Source organism: Hemitrygon akajei, unplaced genomic scaffold, assembly GCF_048418815.1.
Source record: "Hemitrygon akajei unplaced genomic scaffold, sHemAka1.3 Scf000061, whole genome shotgun sequence".
NCBI classification, from domain to species: domain Eukaryota; kingdom Metazoa; phylum Chordata; class Chondrichthyes; order Myliobatiformes; family Dasyatidae; genus Hemitrygon; species Hemitrygon akajei.
The window spans coordinates 4,595,110-4,619,503 of record NW_027331947.1 but is presented as its reverse complement, the minus strand read 5'-3'; the positions used below and the strand labels follow the sequence as shown (position 1 = coordinate 4,619,503).

General features: G+C 43.6%; 1 long non-coding RNA gene and 1 pseudogene across 1 annotated transcript in view; one reads left to right on the top strand and one right to left on the bottom strand.

Moving 5' to 3' along the window:
- The window catches only part of LOC140721792 (uncharacterized), a 284,490-nt gene that overhangs the window by 82,608 nt on the left and 177,488 nt on the right, over window positions 1–24,394 (top strand). The window lies entirely within an intron of this gene.
- On the bottom strand, window positions 1,833–20,340 carry LOC140721787 (N-acetyllactosaminide beta-1,3-N-acetylglucosaminyltransferase 3 pseudogene; annotated as a pseudogene).

The window sequence follows — 24,394 nt, the reverse complement described above, 5'->3', positions numbered from 1 at the left end:
CTAACCTTGTATATATCCCAAACATGCTGAACGCCAGCTGCCCATTATATAGCCCCGCCCTTCCGTAACCATGGCGACTCACGAGCTGCTCGGTGCTCTCTCTCTCTCTCTCTCTCTCTCTCTCTCTCTCTCTCTCTCTCTCTCTCTCTCTCTCTCTCTGAATCGGTGTACACCAACTCTCTCTCTTTTTAAAGGCACAGTCCATATTGCATACACCTTAGCATCTCGTCACAGTTTTTACAGATAGCGAGGAGTGTCAGCACACTTCTCCACCAATGTAGAAATGCAGTTTACCTGTAGTACCAAACTGGCATTTCTGTCTGTAACAAAATGAAACCCGTCTTGTGTCGGAGTGTTTTGCTAATAATGTTCGTGCAACATTATGCTGTGTGATCCTGAGTACCTGACTGCAGACCGCAGTCCCTACACTATAATGGCAGAATATGGCATTAAAGGCAAAACTTTTGGCAGTGCGGAGGATCAGAGGGATCTTGGGGTCCCAGTCCACAGAACACACAAAGCTGCTACACAGGTTGACTTTGCGGTTAAGATGGCATATAGTTCATTGGCCTTCACCAATTGTGGGATTGAGTTTAAGAGCTGAGAGGCAATGTTGCAGCTATATAGGACCCTGGTCGGATCCCACTTGGAATACTGTGCTCAGTTATAATTGCCTCACTACAGGAAGGATATGGAAACCATAGAAAGGGTGCAGAGGAGATTTACAAGGATGTTGTCTGAATTGGGGAGCATGCCTTATGAGAATAGGTTGAGTGACCTCGGCCTTCTTCTCCTTGGAACGATGGAGGATGAGAGGTCGCCTGATAGAGGTGTACAAGATAATGAGAGGCATTGATCGTGTGGACAGTCAGAGGCTTTCCACAGGGCTGAAATAGCTGGCATGAGAGGGCATAGTTTAAGGTACTTGGAAGTAAGTACAGAGGAGATGTCAGGGGTAAGTTTTTTTTTTACACAGAGGTGAGTGCATGGAATGGGCTGCCGGCGGCGGTGGTGGAGGCGGAAACGATACGGTCTGTTAAGAGACTCCTGGATGGTTACATGGAGCTTAGAAAAAGAGGGCTATGGGTAAAGCCTAGGAAGGTCTAAGGTAGGGAGATGTTCGGCCCAGCTTTGTGGGCCGAGAGGCCCATATTGTGCTGTAGGTTTTCTGTGTTTCTACTCAGACGCCGGCCACTGGGTTTGTCCCACCTTCCTTTAATTCGCTCTTACTAATCAATCCCAAATGTCGATTGGCCACTAGTTGATTGGTCACCGATTGCTCTATTGCACTGCCGTGAGCTGCCCCTCGGACAATGAGCCTTATTGAAGTCCCCTCCTCTCCAGATCTCCGATGTCCAGGTTGGCCACTAGTCAAAGCTACCGGAGGTACCTCTCAGTGATGACCGTGTCAATGACAGCAACATGACACTGGCAACCGAGTACATTGTCTCAGACAAGACACCTGCCAAATCTAATGCCACTCCCCTTCGCACTACATATGGACTGCCGTCTCTGTATGCATATTGATCTGTTGTCCCCACATGTTCATTCATCTCTTTCCCTCTCTGCAATGTGAATACTCCAGTTAAAGCCATCTCCTGCGTGTGTGCTTCTATTTGATATGTAGTTGCACAGACACAACGCAGGCTGACATTTGAGTATAGAAGTGATGACCATAACTTTCTCTATTTCTCCAACCTGAGACAATTCTAGATCTAGATTCTTTGTTGTTCTCACAGTTCCAGTCCAATAAATGCATTTGTCTCTTTCACATTTTGCAAGGGACATGTAAGCAACGGCAAGAAGAAAATACACAGATATAACTGTTACTAAAAATTTTATTGGTGGCTTATTATACAAATGCCCCAAGTGAAGATGCTGAACCTATCTACACGCAATGCAACAAGGACTGCTCACTTGGAATAACTTTACAATTGACTTAAATTGTGATGCTCCTGACAATATTGTAATGTCATTATGGGTGCAGTAAGAATTAGGCTGAGTGATGACACCTGACAGCTTTTCAAACATTTGTGGAATGTAGAAAGGCACCAACCCTATGAATTAATGTATCCTCCAATGTAATTTAGGAATTGAGCTTCTTACATTGCATAAACAACTGATTAACACATGTTTACAAACTGCATTGCATTCCAACAGTTGCTACATTCTCTCATGACTCATGTGGTCCTTTTCGTGGGTGCAGACTTCTGGGGAGCACGAGCACACTTCAGATTGGCATCATGCACTGCATCCCACATCAATAGAAGTTCGAAAGGCCGAAAACGGTGCACGAGCAGTAACTCACGGTAATAGCAAGGATTGAAAGAGTCATCTTGGGTTGAAGGAACACTGATTCCAGCTGTCCTGAATCCGCTATGGGAGTCTGGGGCTAGTCCAGCCTTGGCCAGACACATCCCCAAAAATACATCATCAATGGGGTATAGTTCAAGGTCTTGGGCTATGTGGTAAATGATATGAGCTGTATACACAGACATAAGTATCCCCCCTCCACCAGCGTATGGTGGGTACGAGTTGATGGTGGTGACTATTTCTGGCACATAATACTTGCTCGACTTCTGGCGAATGGGCCCAACCCCATAAATGAGATGGCCCACAAACAGGTGTTGGTGAACCTTCATGCCTAGCAAGTAATCAACCATGTTATCTGTGTTAGCAAAAACATCATCATCTCCATTGAAGATGAATTTGGCACTGGGGCAAAATTCACTGACCCACTGCAGCAACTTGTATTGTTTGAGGGTGAGGTTGAAAAAGGTATCCAAGAACTCCCATTGTAGGACATCTCTGTGTTCTCGGTTTTCCATTGCTAACAGCTGATTCAATTTCCTCCTTTCTTTTTGGTCAGGAGAGACACCAGAGATAAAGACTCTCTTAATTAGGACCCCATTGAATTCGCGTTCTCTGCCCCAGGTCTTCCTTACCATTTCCCGCCGATCCTGGTTGAAAGGGTCAGATTTGATCACCAGGAGCAGGAAGACATTCTGAGATCCTTCTCGACCACCACATTTGTCTGGGACATTTAGAATCATGTCAAATTCTCGACAGTGTTTATACATCAAGAAGTTTTTTATGTGCTCTTTCTCTTGATGAAATGAGGACAGGTGCAACAATGTCGTGTTCGCGTGGCACTTTGGCTTGAGCACTGATTTAGTTGCATCAGCAGTAACAACCTTGGGCAGGTCATTGCGATGAACAGTTTCTGCAACATTATCAGTCTCTCGACATTTGTCATTATCCCGGAACATGAAGAATAATCCCAGAGTAATCAAAACAGTCAACACTACGTTCTCATAGAATCGCCGATATCTTCTCATCTTTCACCTGAAGTAGAGAAAAAGATATGGATTAATTCAAAGAAAACTTTACATTTACATGATACTTGAGAAGAATGGGAAGTTTCAACTGTAATGAGGTTCACTAATGCTTTGTAATATTGACCTCAAACTGATGGTGAGGTAAGGAATAGGCAGGGCCCTACACACTGTTGAATGTTTAATTGACCTGAAGCATTCCATTCCAGCAGAAAAACAAATCTACCTATGGGATACCATCTCTGTCATTAAACTGAAAATCGCATAGTTTCTTTCTGGGCATTAAAGATATATGATTCCAACGGCTGTATTCCACCTCTCTTCACAGCTCTCATCACTCCTCTTGGGGCTTAAACTGAACTGAGACATAGAGCAATAGAGCACAATGCAGGCATTTTGGCCCATGATGTTGCACCGACCATTTAATCTGCTCCAAGATCAATTTATCGGTACTCTCTCAAATAGCTCTCCATTTTTCCTTCATCCATGTGTCTATCTAAAAGCCTTTTAAATCTCACTGATGCATCTATCCTTATCACTACCCAGGCTGTGCATTCCATACACCCACCATTTTGTTTTTTAAAAAATACTACTTCTGACAATCCCCTAAACATTTCTCTAATCACCTTAACATTATGCCCTATCATATTAGCCCTTTCTGCCCTGGGAAAATGTTGTTGGCTCTCCATTCTATCTGTGCATCTTATCAGCTTATACGCCTCTATCAATTCACTTGTCCTCCCCCTTTGCTTTAAAGAGGAAGGCCCCAGCTCGCTCAACATTCAGTTTGAGTTCACAGGTTATTGATACTATGGAAGATGATCTGTTATTGATCTGTTATATTAGTAACCGAATATATGGCAGTGCAGGGAAGGTAACGTGTTAGTACAGCTACTGAAAGCATCTGATTTCCAGGGCACTTCAACCTGGTCTATGTATGCCTACAATAGGAGAAACAAAGAGAAGTATACTCAAGGACCTTGGCTTCCTGCTTCTATTTTAACCAGAGAATTGTATACGAAGTTAAATTAGCAGTGGCCCACCCACTAACGCTGCCATCCATTGGTCAAGCCACTTTATAGAAGGCTATAACTAAGGCATAACTAGTCCCAAAGGCAAGGCTACTTCCACCCAGACATTCAGTCGTTAGCAATTGTGACAAGACAGCGAAGCCATCGCAGGCCCATATCTATTGAAGGAAAACGGCACCAGCATCACCAATGGCAGGAATTTACGCTTCATGAAGAGCAGTGAACCTTGGACTCCAGGAGCCAAGAGAAAGCACAATTAACTGACAGCAGAACAGGGCAGATAGTTAGAATGATCCACAATGTGTATGAGTAAAACCTTGGATGCCATGAGCCCTGAAAAGACGCCAGTGACTGATAGCAGAACGATGTGTACAAGTAAAACTATTTGCACAGGGATGCAACTTGTGTCACTTTAGAATTATGGAATCCTAGAGTAATGCGATCTAAACAAGCCCTTCGGCTCAACTGGTCCATACCAACCACAGCATCCTCCCTGCTAGTCCCAGTTGTCTAGTTTGGCCCATAACTCTCCAAGCCTCTCCCTTCCATATACCTGTCCAAATGCCTGTTAAATGTTGCAGTTGATCCCACTTCAACCACTTCCTTTAGTAGCTTCTTCCGAGTACTCACGGTCCTCCGTGTACAGAAGTTATCCCAAGGTCTCTTTTCAATTTTTCCCCTCTTCTCTTGTATCTGTGGGCTCTCATGTTGTACTCTCCAACTCTCCAATAATGACAATCCACCTTACCAATACCCCTTATGATTTTAAACTTCTGAGGTCGCCTCTCATTCTCCAAGGAATAAAGGTCCAGCATGGCTAAACTCTGTGTAACCCAGGCTCTCGAGCCCAAAAAGCATCCTCGTAAATCTCTTCTGCACCCTCTACAACTTTGCAGCGTCTTTCCTATAACAGGGTAACCAAAATTGTACATAATATTCCAAAAGTGGTCTCAACAACAACTTATGTAACTGCAATTAAAGCCCCGCCCTTAAATTCTACACAATAACTGATGAAGGCTAGCATGCTAAACGCTTTTTTCACCATCTTGCTTTTCAGTGAACTGACTTGTCAGCGCCTTGCCTTTCATTGCACAAGTTCTACATCATTTGAATGTCCATCACCTCACATATAACCATATAACCAGATAACAATTATAGCACAGAAACAGGCCATCTCAGCCCTTCTAGTCCGTGTCGAATGCTTACTCTCAGCTCATCCCACCGACCTGCACTCAGCACATAACCCTCCATTCCTTTACTGCCCATATACCTATCCATTTTTTAAAAAATGACAATATCGAAACTGCCTCTACCACTTCTAGTGGAGCCTTATTCCACACAGCTACCACTCTCTGAGTAAAGAAGTTCCCCTTTGTGTTACCCCTAAACTTTTACCTCCTGACTCTCAACTCATGTCCTCTTGTTTAAATTTCCACTACTCTCAATGGAAAAAGCTTATCCAAGTCAACTCTATCTATACCCACTCATAGTTTTAAAAACCTCTATCAAGTCCCCCCTCAAACTTCTACGCTCCAAAGAATAAAGATCTAACTTATTCAACCTTTCTCTGTAACTTAGGTGCTGAAACCCAGGCAACATTCTAGTAAATCTTCTCTGTACTCTATTTTGTTGACATCCTTCCTATAATTCGGTGACCAGAACTGTACACAATACTCCAAATTTGGTCTCACCAATCCATTGTGCAATTTTAACATTACATCCCAACTCCTATACTCAATGCTTTTATTTATAAAGGGCACCATACCAAAAGCTTTCTTCACCACCCTATCCACGAGATTCCACCTTCAGGGAACTATGCACGATTATTCCTAGATCACCCTGTTCTACTGCATTCCTCAATACCCTACCATTTAACATGTATGCCCTATTTTGAATAGTCCTACAAAAATGTAGCACCTCACATTTATCAGCATTAAACTCCATCTGCCATCTTTCAACCCACTCTTCTGACTGGCCTAAATCTCTCTGTAAGCTTTGAAAACCTACTTCATTATCCACAACGTCACCTATCTTAGTATCATCTTCATACTTATCGATCCAATTTACCACCCCATCATCCAGATCATTAATTTATATAACAAACAACATTGGACCCAGTACTGATCCTTGAGGCTGACCACTAGTCACCGGTCTTCAACCTGACATACAGTTATCCACCACTACTCTTTGGCATCTCCCATCCAGGCACTGTTGAATCCATTTTACTACTTCAATATTAATACCTAACGATTGAAACTTCCAAACTAACCATCCGTGTGGATCCTTGTCAAAGGCCTTACTGAACTCCATATAGACAACATCCACTGCTTTACCCTCGTCAATTTTCCTGGTAACCTCTTCAAAAATTCAATAAGATCTGTCAAACATGATCTTCTTTGCACAAATCCATGTTGACTGCTCCTAATCAGACCCTGTCTATCCAGATAATTACATATACCATCTCTAAGAATACTTTCCATTAATTTGCCCACCACTGACTTCAAAATTACAGGCCTGTAATTGCTAGGTTTACTCATAGAACCCTTTTTAAACAATAGAACCACATGAGAAATACGCCAATCCTCCGGCACCACCACCTATTCCAGTGAAATTTGAAATATTTCTTTCAGAGCCCCAGCTATTTCTACACAAACTTCCCTTAAGATCCTAACGAATATCCTGTCAGGTCCGGAGAGTTATCCACGTTTATATTCCTTAACAGCGCCAGTACTTCCTCTTCTTTAAACAGCTCAGGTATTTGTAAAGTAACGGTGATAGCGGGGTAACACACCGACGGGAGTAACGTAAATAGACCCATTAGTCATGAAAGTCATCTGATTGATAAGGTTATTTTTTTCCCAGTAAGTGAACACTAATCTGTTTGTGAAATAGGTTGCATTCGTTTGGACGTGGTTATCTATAGTTTGCAATCACCACATAGCTGCTGCCTTGCTCATCATTTGTAATGGCCCCATTGTGGACAAATATTTAAGATTGCTTTATAAAGTTGTTGACTCTGAGATCGGTGCTGCTCCAGGTTGCCGAGGCACAGTTAGATATGGCGAAAAGGAATGTCCAGTGTTCAAAAGATTATTCGAAAATTGTAACTTTTTACCAGAGTTCACATGGCCCATCCTGCTGCTGTGTCTTTCCTATAAGCCCACAGCGATTTCTGCCCTCAGCTGTCACTGAAGTTTACAGTCTGACAGTCAATTGGTCCCAAAGTAAACAATACATTAATGCGATGACACCACCCGATCTGAACCAGGATGCGGGTCGCGGTTTCTCCCTGGAGCTGATCGATTTGTCGTAAGATACTGTATGTAATCTTTGTCGCCGTGTACAGAGGTTCGAAATTAAGCCTGGATCGAACAGCATATCGGAACAATTGGCTCGAATGAGTTTTTGTGTCGTTTAGTTCTGGCGCTGTGGAGCAGGGTCTGGAGTACGTGCTGGTGAGTGTGACGTCCAGGTTTATGTGTGGGTTGTCAACTAAATATTGTCCAGAGTGTGTTCACTTACTGTTTGGTCCCACAGAATTCCGGTGCTCGGATGCGCTGGAACCAGAATCAGGAGCTCAGCATAGAGTAAACACAGAGACTGTACTGGGTGGGCAACGTTACGATGTGTTAATACGCCCCCTTGTGACGGCAGGAATTCTAGTTTTTCTACCATTTAATCACTGTCTTTAAAATTGTGTGGCTTTGCGGATCCGCCTGATTTTTCTGCAGGAGTGAGTGTGCTATTCCAGCAAAGACAACAAGTATCTGTCAGTGATATTTAACATAAAACTTTATGAGTTAAATCTCATTGGCTGTTGATAACAAATGGCTATGTGCACTGTATTGTGCTCCTCCGGTACCTAATAATACGGCCACTGATTGTATGTCCGTTGTTTTCTACTGCCGTAGCCCGTCCAGTTCAATGTTCGACACGTTACGCGTCCAGTGATGCCTCTCTGCACAGTGCAGCAGTTCGTGATTATTTGAGTTACTGTCGTCATCCTGGCAGATTAAATCAGACCCGCCTTTCTCCACTAATCTCTCATTAACAAAACGTTTTTGCTCTCAGAATTACCGTTACTTGATTTCTTTTTCCCAGCACCATTCTCCGCAAACTGAGACTGTTGAACTTGGCAAACCCAGGAGTTATTATTCTTTTTTTTTCTCACGTTCACAAAAAATACTCGGAAATCGATTACTTCATAGTTGATCCCCGATTTTAGTCCAAAGTCCAGAAATGTGAATATGATGCTATAGTTCTTTCGGATCATGCGCCTTTAATTTAGCTTTTGAATTGAATGATGCCGTTATTGCAAATTTGCCTTGGTGTTTTCCTGAAAATTTATTACGAAGTCTGGATTTTGTCAAATTTGTTGAGACTCAGATAAAAGATTTTTTTTCTTTTTAGTGTTACGTATCCCATAACTGGATCACTTACCAGCAAAGATAGAGAGATCCGTTGAAGTCTGATTGCACTATCTTTTAGAAGTTTTTATTTATAAAGGGGCACAAAAGTAAGGTTAATACAAATATTCAGATAACATACGTCGTCAATACTCAATCTAAAGCGCAGGAATAGTAATAATCAATAAGAAATAAGCTCGATCGTTGTCTAGGGGTAATATTTTGTCCAATGAAAATATAAAAAGTCTCTCGAGGTCACTGCAGTTCCACCAGCTGCAGTCTTTTGGGTGTCGCGGTGGTGCACTTTGTTGGAGAGAGAGAGAGATAGGTATAGAATGGAACAGTTACCCGGCGGGTTTTTCCAACCTTTATGAGTTCGATCCGTCGGAGTCTCGTTGGGGGGTGGCCGTTCAATTATGGCCTCTCCCGTAGCTAAAGCCATTCTTCCGATGTGAGGTCGCCAATCCCAGGCAAGGAAAGGACGCACACGAGCCCCCCACCGGCTGTCGCTATTAAACGCTGTCACAGGATTTCTAGCGTGTTTTCTGGTGCGTCTCTGGGGGGGGGGGCGTCTTTACAACCCCTCTTTTATCTGAACTCACGGGGTCTCAGATGTCAATCAGGTTTGGATGATGCAATCTCTCTCCGTCTCGCCACCCATGTTGCCCTGAGGGTATACACGTAGTACAGTTCCCAGTTCACAAAGGTGTCTCCACCAGACAATGACCACAGTCGCCAGCTTTTGCCTCGCCGTGAAACGAGGGACACCGCACGTATCTTTCTCTTCTCTTAGGTCATTGAACCCCCTTCACTAGGGCTCTTGCGATTCTCACAAAGGAGGGGGCTAGGATCATAACATTAGCAATACGTGAGATGTTTCAAAATTGCTTATATGGGATACATTTAAAGCATATCTGCGCTGTCAGATAATTTCCTATTCAGCTAAGCTTACGAAACAGACAAAAACATAGTTAGAGAAGATTTCCAAACAAATAAAAGACTTGGATAATATTTATGCAGTCTCTCCTAACATTGATTTATTTAAACAAAGAGTTGAACTCCAATTGCAATATAATTTATTATTAACTTATCCTATTAAAAGAAATTTACTAAAATTGAAATGTCAATTTTATGTGTTTTGAGATAAAAGTAACAATCTATTAGCATCTCAATTAAAAGCAGCTGGAGCTAAAAGAGAAATTTTTAAAATTCGTATGGGAGATGTTATTTTAGTATGCAATTATGAAAATATTAATAAAAATTTTCAAGACTTTTATATTGAACTTCAGAAATCTCAGTTTCCAGTTGATTCTTCTAAAATGAATGCCGTTTTACAAAAGACTGATTTTCCTCAAATTTCTGCTGCGGATCAACAAACTCTTGATGCTCCTATTACTGAAAGGGAAATTTAGAAAGCTAATTTTTCATTGCAATCTCGTTAAGCTCCTGGACTGGATGGGTATTCTGTAGGATTTTATAAAAATTTGAAAAATTGCTCTCTTCATATATGTTGGAAACATTTAAAAATTCTTTTTTGACAGGAGAGTTAACTCCCACATTTGATGAAGCTTCTATTTCTTTAATTCTTAAGAAAGATAAAGATTATACTGACTGTGCTTCATATAGACCAAGTTTATTATTAAATATGGATGCTAAAATTCTCTCAAAAATAATGGCTAATCGGTTGGAATATATTTTAACTAAAATTATTTCTCAAGATCAAACAGGTTTTATAAGGCTTAAATTTCCAGCATCCGCAGATTTCCTCGTGTTTAGGTTTAATAAAGGGCCGTTATTCCTTTTCTAATGTCCGAAGATTGTTAAATGTTATAGATTCATCCTTCTTTAAGGTTTCCCAATGTGTCGTGTCTCTTGATGCTGAAAGGCATTTGATAGAGTTGAATGGAGATACTTATTTAATGTTTTAGAGAAATTCGGCTTTGGTATTAATTTTAATGTGGATTAGAATGATATATAAAAGCCCTATTGCTACTGTTATTACTAACATTTGCAGATCTTTTTTCGGCTTTCATTGGGTATGAGACAAGGATGTCTGTTAAAACCTTTGTTATCTAATTTGGTGCTGGAACCCTTGGCTATTGCACTTTGTAAAGCTAAAGATATTCATTGAATTTTTATAAATGGGATTGTTCATAAGATCTCTCTTTATGCTGACGATCTTTTAGTTTTATTTTGAATCCTGAAGAATCTATTCCTGATTGAATATTGAAACTATTGAATGATTCTGGAAAGTTTTCAGGATTTAAACTAAACCTTCATAAAAGTGAATTATTTCCTCTGAATGATTCTGCTTCTATATATGATGACATTCCTTTTAGACTTACGGACTCATTTCAATATTTAGGTATTATTATCGCTAAAATTATAATTATCTTTATAAAGCTAATTTGGTTCCTTTAGTGGTTTTTAGGAAGCAATTATTTTGTAGATGGAATCCACTTACACTTTCGTTAGTCGGTCGAACTTATGCAGTTAAAATGATAATTTTACCAAAATTTTTATATGTATTTCAAAATATCCCTTTTTTAACTCAGAATTTTACGATCAAGTTGATTCCATTATTTCAATATTTTGGTTTCCGATGTAACCAAGAAATTGGTACTTTTTTACATTCTACTTGGTCTTGTTCTAAAATTCAACCTTTCTGAACAAATTTAAGAGTTTTACTGGAACAAATTATTGGAACACAACTTCCACATAACCCAATATTATTTTTATTCGGCGATATTGAAGGGATAAAACTGAAACCCTAATTGATAAATATCAGAAAGAATTCATAAAAATTGCACTGGCAGTAGCCAAAAAGGCTATTGCAGTTACTTGGAAATCGGATTCATACTTAAGTATAGATCGTTGGAAGAATGAAATTTCCAGCTGTGTTCCACTTGAAAAAATTACTTATAATTTAAGAGATAAATATGAAACATTTTTGAAAATTTGGCGCCCTTATTTACAAAAGACAGGATTAAATATATAGGTGCTCGGAAGATAAAATAATTGGTTATTTGGGGAAATAAATAAATATATATATATACTAAAGTTATTATGAACTCCGTGGAGCATGTGGGGATCTTCCAATATCCAGGCATTCTTTCTTTCTTTCTTTTTTCTTCTTTTTCTTTTTCTTTTCTTCTATAGGGATGTTAGCGGGAGGGGTTAAGGGGAGGCGGAAGGGTAGATTTATTTTCTTTCTGTAATCATTTGAAAACTCAATAAAAAAAATTAAAAACAAAATACAGTCCGAAATATATATGTGGGAGAACGGGTTTGAGCCGGAGGGTAGGGGTCGCCGGGGGTGTAGGAGGTGGCATAGTTCCATCTGTTGAAGTCTGCTCTTTCGTGTCCCCAGGAAAATACCTCCCTGTTTTGAAAGGACTCTGCTTGTTGCTGAGAATATAGTAAACCATCACTATCACTCTCCTGGTACTGCCCATCAACACCGCTTTGCTCTGGGTTACTGTCTGCCTACCTGGTCAACCCCTTCCTCAGCAAATCTCTGGCACATCTCACAAAATGCAGCAGGTACTCAGCAGGTCGGGCAACATCTATGGAGGAGAATAAACAATCAACGTTTCAGGCCAAGGCCCTTCATCAGACTGGAAATGAGGGGACAGAAATTCTAGATATTGTCACATTACTTTCTATTCCTTGTGGTCCTGATCTGAAATGTTGACTGTTTATTCCTGTCCATGGATGCTGCCTGACCTGCTGAATTCTGCGAATATTTTGTGTGTCTTTTTTTGCCAGAAACTTTCAGCATCTGCAGAATGTCTTGTCTTCTGGAGTAACTCGCCATTTTAATGTGCATCGCAATGTGTTAGAGGAGCAGGAGCAGATGATAAATGTACTCCTTCCACGTGTGACTGTATTTCCCCAGAGATGTCAACTCTCTCTCTCTCTCTCATCTCCCTGCTCAGTTTTCACAAATATTTTGTGAATTGCCTATATTGCATTAAATCCAGACGCAGAATCCGCAGAGTATTTATAAATTTAAATAATTCGCCAACATACCCGTGTCCTTTCCTGATGTTGACGTCACTGGAACTCCTCCACTGCTCGAACCTTGACGCATTTTGGGGACAGGCGTGATCAGTTTTTACTGTTCTGTAACAAAACAAAACAATAACAGGAGGGTCAGCCATTAATTAAAGGAGAATACTGTTTTGTTTTTAAACGGAGGCAAACTCTTCCAAACATCTTGGGCCGATCCACTGAACACTTGAGGGTAGGGTCCACCTGATCCACTTGCGCCCATCCACCCACAGTCACACAATGTCCATTTTCGATCTCTCCATGGATTGTACACTCGACCAGGATTCTCCAGGGTATCTACTCTCTGTATTGCAGGCAATTCCCTTTTTGGAACCAATCTTTTGTCCTGGACCAGGAGTGTTGCGTCTACGGAATGGCAAGGCAGTTGAGCAGACAGCGCCCACTGCTTTGGTCCTCCTACCACTGGTGGCGCTGTGGTGAGTAATGGACAAGTGTTTCAGCAGTGTGGGCTGAAACATTTCTGCTGACGATGAGACGATGCTGACGATTCCTCTCGTCACTGCATTATACAGATTTCTCAGCCACACCTGATTCTCACCGTCTCCTTTCAGTTTAACATCGCCTGGCATTGACACCTACGGCAATATAGGATTTGAGTCTATAGAGAGACACTCTGACATCCTGAACAATGCAATATCACCTATAACATCCTGACATCTTGTCCTGAACCACTATAGTTTTTTTTCCAGCAGGACTTTAAGACCATTATCAGCACCAAAATTTGGTTAAGATTTCTTTGAGCCTATCACCTGGCTATTATCAGATAGTTAGTTATATGACACCTTGTTAAACACAATGTCAACATGCCATACATCCAAAACAACAAGTTGGGAAAAATCATTAACATAAATAAGATGCTGGAATTATTCAACAAGACAGAGAAAATGTTAATATTTCAGGTGGCAGACCCTGTATCAGAGCTGAGTCTGTGTGTAGGAGCCATGTATCGGTTCTCTATCAGCATTGCATCCTGCGTTGTGTATTTATGATGTTTTTTTATGGTAACTAGTTGCATCAGTGGGGGTGTGGTACACGCAAAGGGAGTCAGTTATATATTTGTGCTTTGTTCCATGCAGTACACAGTCCTAATGCCCTTCCTTCAGACAACATTGGTGGCGTGCAGAGGGGAGACTTGCAGCTCGGGCTACTGCCGATCTTCCATAAGAAAAAAAACCTTGCCCAGGCTTGCGCCCTGGAAAATTTCCAAGGTGCAAATCCATGTCTATCGAGACTAACGGAGGCCTACTACATTACCCAGCTGGGGACTGACGGATGTCATATATTTTGTTATTATCCACTCAGATACGCTGAACTTAAACTTGGGTACAGATCAGTTTCATCGCTTCAAGATTGTATGTTTACTGATTGCTAATAAAGGATCGAATACTTATCACTGACATTTGTAACAATCATTATTGGATTTGAGGGCACATCATGTAAGTAGAACAAACCTGTGGGGGGGGGTCGCCAGCAATGGCAATTAGCTTGGTTACATTTCACCGCTACATTCTCAACAGATATTTCTCAACCTGCCGATCATTTGAATATTCTGAGATACTGAGTATTTTGCTTCCGTTTTCACCAGTGAAAAGGACCTTGGCAATTGTGGGGATGACTTACCGCAGACTGAAACACATGAGTGTATGGACTTTAAGAAAGAGCATGCGCTGGATCTTTTGAGTGCTTTTAAGTTAGATAAGTCGCCGGGACTGAACGAGATATACCCCATGCTACTATATGAATCGAGGGAGGAGATTGCTAATCCCCTGACGATGATCTTCACATCATCAATGAGGTGGGGAGATGTACCAGAGAATTGGAAGTTTGCAAATGTTGTTCCCTTGTTTAAGAAAGAGAGTAGATAACTGAGGAAATTATAGACCAGTAAGCATTTGGAGAGACATAATCTGATTAGGGATAGTTAGCATGAACCTGATTGAATTGATTATTTGAGGATGTAACAAAACACATTGATGAAGGTAGAGCAGTGGAAGTACTGTATATGGATTTCAGTAAGAGGTTAGCTACGGTTCCCCATGGAAAGTTCATTCAGAAAATAATGAGGGATGGGATACAAGGAGACCTTGCTTTGTGGATCCAGAATTGGCAAGCCGACAGAAGGCAAAGGGCGGTTGTCGATATTTTGTATTCTGCATGGATGATGATGACCGATAGTGTTCCATTGGGTCTGTTCTGGGAGCCCTTCTCTTTGTGATTATTACAACTGACCCGGATGAGGAAGTTGAAGGATGGGTTAGTAGGTTTGCTGAAGACACAAAAGTTGGGAGTGTTGTGGATCGTCAGCAGGGTTGGCACATGTTACAGTGCAACATCGATAGGATGCAGAACTGGGTAGAGAAGTGGCAGATGGAGTTCAATACTGATAAGCGTGAAGCGGTTCATTTCGGTCAAATTTCAAGATAATATAATATTAATGGTAATACTCTTGTCAATCTGGAGGATCAGTGAGATCTTGGGGTTAGTATCGATAGAACACTCAAAGCTGCTGCCCACGTTGACAGTGTTGATAAGAAAGCATATCAGTTGACATTTATCAGCCATGGAATTGAGTTCAAGAGCATGAGGTAATGTTACAGATATATAAGACCTTGATTAGACCCCGTTTGGGAGTACAGTTTTCAGTTCTGGTCACCTCACTACAGGAAACGATATGGCTGCTATAGAGGGAGCACAGAGGAGATTTACAAGGACTTGCTTTGGATTCAGAATAACAATTATTTTGTTCTCCTTTACACTTGTAAACAATCTTGAATCTTGAACCCTGGGGATAATACCACGGTCCACCACATTATCTATGCCACTTGATTTCATAAACTGCTACAATGTCACCCTCATTCTCCTCTCGAATAAAGATCCAACTCGGCCAACCACTTCCAATGACTCGGCCCTCTAGTCCAGGCAACATCTTCAGCAATCTCGCCTGCTCCCGATCCAACTTGATAGTATATTTCCTACAGCAGGGTCAACACAACTGTACAGAATACTCTGTGTAGCCACACCAACAATATAATGCCCATCATCCAGAACTCAATGCCCTAACTGATGAAGGCCAGCATGATTAAATCCTTCTTTTCCACCCTCTATACTTGCACGTACACTTTCAGTTACTGTACTCTTGTACTCCCAGGTCGCTCTGTTCCACAACTCTTGGTGCCCTCCCATTCACTATACCAGCCCCGCTTAGTTTGACTGTCCAAGATGCACCATCGCTCACTTGTCCAAGTTGAAAACCATTTGGCATTACTCAGCCCATCTCCGTAACTGACCAAGATGTCTTTGAAATTCAGTGTCACCTGTTGCCTTATAAACCAGTCTCCCGAATTTAGCCTCCCTGTATGCACATGACTGTGTCGCCACCCACAGCTCTAATCTGCTAATTAAGTTTGTCGACGACACCACATAGATTGGCCTCCTCTCAAGCAATAAGGAGGTGGCCTACAGGGAAGAGGTCATCTCTCTGGCACAGTGGCGGCAAAGTAATAACCTTCCTCTCAATGTCGCAAAAACAAAGGAGCTGGCTGTGGACGACAGGAGGAATGGAGACGGGCTAACCCTTATTGACATCAATCGATCTGGGGTTGAGGGGGTGAACAGCTTTAAGTTCCTCGGCATCCACATCACCGAGGATCTCACGTGGTCTGTTCACACCAGCTGTGCGGTGACAAAGGCACAAAAGCACGTCTTTCACTTCAGACGGTTGAGGAAGTTCGGTATCGGCCCCCAAATCCTAAGAACTTTCTACAGGGACACAACTGAGAGCATCCTGACTGACTGCATCTCTATCTGTTATGGGAACTTTACTTCCTTCAAATGCAGGACTCTGCAGAGAGTGGTGCGGACAGCCCAGCGTATCTGTAGTTGTGAACTTCCCACTATTCAGGACATTTACAAGGACAGGTGTGTAAAAAGGGCCCGAAGGATCATTGGGGACTAGAGTCATCCCAACCACAATCTATTCCAGCTGTTACCATCCGAGAAATGGTACAGCAGCATAAAAGCCAGGACCAACAGGCTCCGGAACAGCTTCTTCCACCAGGCCATCAGACTAGTTAACTCACGCTCAATTGAGTGTACACTATAGTATATGGACTGTTCAATATATTATAAGTTATTATACATTACTTTCATTGCACATTTTGACCGAGACGTAACGTAAAAAAATTTATTCCACATGTATGTGAAGGATTTAAGAAATCAATTCAATTTAATTCAATTCAAACTTGCTCACCGTGCCATGTACATTCATATACAAATCAATGGCATGAGCAGTGAATTACAGAGGTCTCGATACTGACACACACATCCCACTCATCACAGGGCTCAATTCGCTAAAATCATCTTTAATCATCTCCCTCTGTTTCTTGTTCTCGAGCCCGGTGTGATTCCACCTCGCCAGGTCCCCGTGAAACCCACGTGACCGAACCTTCCCGATCAGCTGCCATGCGGGATCTTGTTACAGACTTTACCAAAGTTCAGATGAACAACATCACTGCAAACCAACAACAACCCAACTCCCCAGTTAACTCTTAAATAATCTCCAAAATACTTGACAGATATGATGTCCTATTAGGCAGTGTAGATGGTGATTATCCGATAACCAATGTCCAACATCCCGAGACTTCAGCTTCACTGCGGACTGAGAAAATTCCGATCCCAGCTGCAGAATTACCAACATGGACTGAAGCCCGTAAACTGCCAGTTCCATATCCTCAGAATCACCAGCCCAATATTATGACCCATACAAAGACGATTTGATGCCGGCGATTTTCCGTGGTGTTCCTGCCATTTCCGATTCACAGACTAAGGTGGAATTGGAGCCAAATGACCCCCTGCCGGAGCCGGTGCTCAGGGTGGTTCCACGGTCTGTATAGAGGATACGGATACACTTCAGCCTGATCCCAGCAGCTAAACCGAGCACATTTGATCACAATCTTCCTGCTGTGTGGGATCTTGCCCAGCACAGCTGGCTGCCATGTTTCCTGCAGTGTAGCAGGAACAAAATATAAAATTATAAAGTAGAAAATGCTGGGAACTCAGTACATCAGACTACATCTCTGAAAGAACAAATGGTGGAAGGCCCAGTTCCGTAACTGAGACTGTCCAAGATGCTGCCGATCTGCTGAGCGTTTCCAGTATTTTCTGCTCTTCACTTTAAATTTCCTGCAACTGTAGTATTTTCTCCCTCTTCATTTTAATGCACAGATAGTATACTGATTGCCACCCTGAACTGTAAATGCCACCCCACCCCAACCACTCTGTTAGATCTGAGTTCATTCTGACCCTGGTGTAATACATCCCACACAGTCAATGCTCACGGCATCCTTTCCTTCCACTATCACTCTGTTACATTTGCTCCCGAGGCCACTGTCACTACGCTGAGAGACGGTGACCACAGAGCGATACAAACTGCAACACTTGCTGCAGCTCTGACGGGCCGTTACCCTGGAAACAGAGGAAATGTCTCACCGAAAATAAACAAAAAATGAAATAACAACCTCAACTTCAGATGCTATGGGTTACATTATGGCAAAGGTTAACACTGTAGCCATTTTGTAACGGTGAAACTAAATTTGAAATGGCTGCTTTTACCCTGCCACGTGCTGTGTTCAATTAAACCTCTGGTAGTCCTAACTGTCAAAAGAACAATTCTGGAAAAGATGCAAAGCAAAACTTCACATGAAGACAAAGTTTGAAGGAGAGCTTGCTGAAATATATCATTGCAGCAATGGGAGCAGTCTGGGCAGAGGTTGAACAAGATGGTTGATATATATCATTGAGGTGGTGGGATACAGACTGGACCGAGGATTAACAAGATGGTTGATATATACTGATGGGATACAGGTTGGACAGAGTTTGAACAATATGGTTGATATATATCACTGAGTTGGTGGGATACAGATTGGACAAAGATTGGATAAGATGGTTGATATATATCACTGAGTTGGTGGGACAGAGGCTGGACAGAGGTTGAACCAGATCGGCAGGGAATGAGCAGATGGAGCCTGAAGGGGGAAGGGGATGAAGGGCGATCTCTGATGTTCCTCCCGCAATACACAGACCCTGAAATAATAGTACGCACGAGTAGATGACAGATTCCAATTCTACAAAACCAGAACAAACAATAAGAATTTTGGTATATGCCATTTTCTACTCGATACACTTTATCAATTCACCGCAGTAAGTATCACATCCGAAACTTAACATCTTCATATAGCTACTGCTCTTCCTTTAATTGAATGAAATAGTGGAGAACAGAGATAGAGCTGAGTACGTAATAGAAACCAACCTCCCCCCCATGGACTCTGTCTATTCTTCCCACTGCCTCAGTAAAGCAGCCAACATAATGAAAGATCCCCACAACCCTGAACATTCTCACTTCTAATGCTCCATAGGGGCGAAGTTAAAATAGAACAGAAACATGCCACCGGACTCAAGGACGGTGTCCATTCTGCTGTTAGAAGCGAACAGCGGGATGAGTGGACTCCTGACCTCACAGTCTAAATCGATGTGACCTTGCACCACATATCTACCTGCACTGCACTTTCTCTGTAACCAGAATGATTTGTTTTACCTCAATGTACTGCTGCAATGTATTGATCTGTGTGGAGAATACCGGAGACACGATTTTCACTCTACCTCTGTACATGGAAAACAAAATAAAGATTCCCCGTTCCAATCGTGTGGGAATATCAGACAGCCTGGGTTGCTCCTTTGGAAATTCCGGAGAGAGTGTACACATTTCCGAGAAACCCAGATAAATGAAGAAGACTTAATTCTCGCATTAATAGGGCCAGATATCGGGAAACCCTGTCAGCATTTCGGCAAGTCGTAGCAATGGAAAGAAGATGGAAATAAGCTTCCCAGTCCCCTGAGAGGACGTGAGAGATCTGGATCTCACTGTCCTGTCTGAACTGGGAAAGATGGAACTTCTCATACACGTGGAGGAGTCTCCCGAGGGTGCGATTACTCTGTTTAACCCTTTGTCTGCAAGAACACAACAGGCCGAACAGCTGCTTCCAATGTGCTGGAAATATTTAAAATATTATCGACGCCAGGCGTCGATCCAGGTGAAGTTTGTATCCGATACCGGGCCGGGTGATGGAGGTAAAGTTCACCGGGTACATCTTAATGGATGGGTTCAGTCTCGGCATCACCACCTCATCCCACTCCTGGGACCAGAACACCAGGGGTTGAGCGGCAGCACATCTCAGTCGGTTCCGTGTGAAGGCCCCATAACCCGGACCGACCACGACAGGTTGTGGTCAAGGAAGCCGGACGAGGCCGCCAGTTCAGGGAAGTTAACGGGACTCTCTGCCCAACATCAGGTTTCCCTCCCCCGGGATCGGCTTCAGTACTCACCGTTGGGAAATTGTCGGTCGCGTTCAACCCTAGTAACCGGCCTCAATACTGACCGATGAGAACTTGATCAATTTGTCCCGGATAAAAATCGGTCCACCCGCTCCCAGCAGACGATCCGCTTCAACAGAGAACGGAACGAAAACCCCGCCCATCCGGAGACTGCGAGAGCGGGGGCGGGGCCTCGGAAGCGAAAACCTGAGATTCTGCAGATCTGCGTTTGAAATGGGAGCGAGAACCTGGGTCACGTGACGGGTTGAGGATCTCCCGTCTGAACCGGTGACTCTGCTCCTCGCCCCTCACACGCTGCCCGACCCATCCGCCACATTTTACACCAGCTACATTTTTGATTTTTCCTGCTGTATCTTCCCATCCCCCATCTCTCCAACTCCCGGTTCTCAGAGTTACGAGTTCGATTCATATCCCTGTCCGTTCCACAATTCCCTGCCGATTTGTGCAGGTTTCATTGAAGTCGCCTCTATATTTATAAACACTAATTTCTACTCACATTCCTCCGGAGCCTCACTGGACAGAAACACTGAAACACCAAGTGAGAAACAGCAGCACCAACACCGTCAGCAAGATGGCGGCTACTCTCCCATCCCAGCCATGTATTTCTATCCAATCCTCGATCCCGTTCGGTCTCCACGCATCTGTTGACCTCTGTCACTATTTCCACCTTCCCACCTCCCCCTCACCTGGATCCACCTCTCGCTCCCCAGCTCTTGCCCCATCACCACCCCTCGCCTCTTTTCTCTGACTATTTCCCGTCCACTCTCAGTCCAGAGGGAGGGTCTCGGCCCGACATGTTGACGATCCATTTCCCTCCAAAGATGCCGCCCGACCCACTGGGTTCCTCCGGCAGTTTGCTCTTTGGTCTATATAATCCGTGTTAGTATGGGGAGCGGGATTTTACACCAAATACTCTGCAGTTGCTGGGGTCAAAGAAACACGCACAACACGCTGAAGGAACTCAGCAGGTCGGGCAGCAGTCGTGGAAAGGAGCAGTCAACGTTTCGGGCCGAAACCCTTCGGCAGGACTGAGAGGGAGGGGGCAGGGGCCCTATAAAGAATGTGGGGGAAGGGTGGGAAGGAGATGGCTGGTAGGTGCCAGGTGAAAATGTAGTAAAGGGAAAGATTAAGGGGTGGGGCTGGGGAAGCAGAGAGGTGATAGGAAGGAAAGGTAAAGAAGGTAAAGCACTATATGTAGTAGAAGAAGGCAGAACGATGAGAGAGGTGATAGGCAGCTGGAGGAGGAGGCAGAGTGAAACTGGGATGGAGCCACATGCAAAAATGTTATTCCCTATTCCCAGTTCCTCGGTCTCCGCTGCATCTGCTCCCAGGATGAGGCTTTCCGTTCCAGGAGATCTCTAATTTCCTCTTTATTTAAGAATCGTGGTTTCCCTTCTGCCGTCATCAATGATGCTCTCACTCGCACCTCCTCCGTTTCCCGCACTTCGGCCCGCACCCCATCCTCCCTTCACCACAACAGGGACCGAGTTCCCCTTGTCCTGACATACCACCCCACCAACCTCCGGATCCAGTATATTATACTCCGCAACTTCCACCACTTTCAACAGGACCCCACCACTAAGCACATCTGTCCCTCTCTACCCCTCTCTGCTTTTCGCAGGGATCGTTCCCTCCGCGACTGCCTGGTCCCCACGTTCCTCCCCACAGATCTCCCACCTTGTACTTATCCTTGCAAGCGTAAGTGTCTACTACACCTCCTCTCTTACCACCATTCAGGGTCCCAGAACAGTCCTTCCAGTTGAGGCAACACTTCACTGGTGAGTCAGTTGGGGTCATCTATTGCACCCGGTGCTCCCGGTGCGGCTCCTCCTCATCGGCGAGACCCGACGCAGATTGGGGGACCGCTTCTTCGAGACAGGATCTGCCGGTTCCCATTCACTTCAACTCTGCTTCACATTCCCATTCGGACATGCTCATGCATAGCTTCCTCTACCGCCACGATGAGGCCAAACTCAGACTGGAGGAGCAACACCTCATATACCGACTGGGTAGTCTCCAGCCCCTTGGCATGAACGTTCAATCCAAAGCAACACGCACAAAATGCTGCAGGATCTCAGCACAACAGACAGTGTGTATGGAAAAGAGTAAACAGTCGACATTTTGGAACACCAGCCTTTTTCATTCCTGAGGAGGAGGGGAAGTGATCTGAATGAAAAGGTCGGGATGGAGAAAGAGGGGAGGTGGAAGGTGATTGGTGAAATCAAGTGATGGGCAGGTTAAGGGCTGGAGAATAAAGAATCGGAGAGTTGTCAAAAGGAGAAAGGGAAGGAGGGGACCCGGGGGAAGTAATAGGCCGGTCAGCAGAAATGGAAGTTCAGAGTGGGGAATAGAGAAATGGGTGGGGGTCGGGATTTGTTTACTGGAAGGAGAAGTCAATATTCATACAATCAGGTTGGAGGGTACCCAGATTGAATATAAAGTGTTGTTCCTCCACCCTGAAGCCGGTCTCATCTTGGCACAAGTGGAGGCCATAGCTCAAGCGTCGGAATGGGAATCAGAATTAACATGTTTGGCCACTGCAAAGTCTCCCTTGTGGCAGATGATACAGAGATGCTCGACAAAACGGCCTCCCAATTTATTGCGGGTCTCACCAGTGTGAAGGAGGCCGCATCGGGAGCACCGGACACAATAGATGACCCCAGCCGATTCCCAGGTGAAGTGTTGCCTCACCTGGAAGGACTGTTCTGTGTCTGAATGGAGGTGAGGGAGGGGGTGTACGGGTAGGTGTAGCACTTAGGCCGGATGCAGGGATAAGTATCTGGAGGAAGATTAGTGAGGAGGGATGTATGAACAAGGGGATTGTGGAGGGAGTGAACCCTGTTTGTGACGTCCTTAACAGATTTGCATAAATGCATTCCCTACAATCATTAGTTATCTTTTTATTGCCACATAAACATCACATATTCCATACAGTGATTGCTCAAAGCATCCTCCCATCCACACCAGCTCCTGAGGCCACTGAGGGGCAGTGACCAGAGAGCGATAAAAATGTTCAACACTCTGCAGCTCTGCTGGGCTGTTACCCTGGTGATGGAGGAAGTGGCTCAGCAGAACTAACTGAAAATAGGAAATAAGGAACAACCTCACATACTTTGAGTTTAATTGTGACAAAGATGAATACTGAGCTCTCAGCCATTTTGTAATGTGGAGCTGAAATTCTAATGGCTGTTTTAACCCTGTCATGAGATGCCTCCAGTAAATCTGTTGGTAGTTTCATCTCGACAGAACTTCCAGCAGTGCCAAAGCTGTTCCAAAATCAAAACACATTGTTGGATGCGGCCTGTCTGTTTCAAATGTCAGCTATAGGATATTTACAAAGGACATCACACAATACATTGTGGTGATTATCGTTAAGTGTCCTTCCTTGTTCAATTAAGTGGTTAAAAATTCCATTAAATTCTTGTGTCTCCGAATAACCAAAGCAACAACCCCCCCCCCACCAAACAAAAAACATCTGGAACCCCCACCGAACACTTAGGCGTGCAGCAATGCATCAATAAAAATACAGATTTGCAGTACCATGTGAATACAGCCCTGTGCAACCGGGTGTTGGACTGTTGAAACAACCGGCTTTAGAAAGTCAGGATGTACAACTGCTCCTCACTCCCAATCATCCTCAACACAGGCTGTGTGCTGAGCCCATTGCTGTACACTCTGTTCACACATGACCGCACGGCCAAACACCCGGGGAATCACATTGTCAAGTTCGCCAAAGACACGACAGTTGTGGGGTCCATCACATATCAATGAGATGACGTAGAGAGAGAAGGGCTCAAGGCCGGGTACACCCCAACCCACAAACTCACCCCACCACACCCTCATTACCCCGAGTTTAACATTTCCTGGCACCCACCATATGTACAGATACTCCTGTGCCTAACGTCACTTTATGGACATACTACCAATGTTTTAAGCTATGAGATGTTTTTATATAATGCTGATATTTATCTCTTTGTGATTTTTGTTCCTGCATGAGATCCAGAGCAACAATGATTTATGTTCCCCTTTATTTGTCGATTTGTGGAGTTTGTTGCAACAGATGGTGATTGAGGCTCTCACTAGGTGTATTCACGGCAGTGGTTAATATATTATTGATCGCTAATTATTGATCATTTTTGTTAGCCAGAGCTACTAGACG